Raw genomic sequence first — 344 nt, 5'->3', positions numbered from 1 at the left:
GATGCTAGAACAATAAGCTGCTTATCCTTGTAGCTGAGAAATCTCATTATTAAAGTGCGGGGCGCTGGGGTCGCTCCTCTCGGGGTCCCCCAATTCGGTGCGCTCTCGCCACGGGCCCAACCACTCCAACACCGAGGGTTTCCGGCAACCATTTCTCTAGGAATTCACAGGGATTCTGCCCTTCAGCTCCCTCCGGCAATCCGACAAGCCTTAGGTTATTTTGCCTCGACCTAGCTTCCAGATCCGTAACTTTATCTTCCAAGTCTTTCTTCTTGGACTCCAACGTATCCACCTTGGTTCGTAGCAGTTCTATCTCACTCTCCGCATCAGAAATACGTGTTTCG

This window comes from Etheostoma spectabile, unplaced genomic scaffold (assembly GCF_008692095.1).
Source record: "Etheostoma spectabile isolate EspeVRDwgs_2016 unplaced genomic scaffold, UIUC_Espe_1.0 scaffold333, whole genome shotgun sequence".
Classification (NCBI taxonomy): Eukaryota; Metazoa; Chordata; class Actinopteri; order Perciformes; family Percidae; genus Etheostoma; species Etheostoma spectabile.
This window is presented reverse-complemented; position numbering follows the sequence as displayed.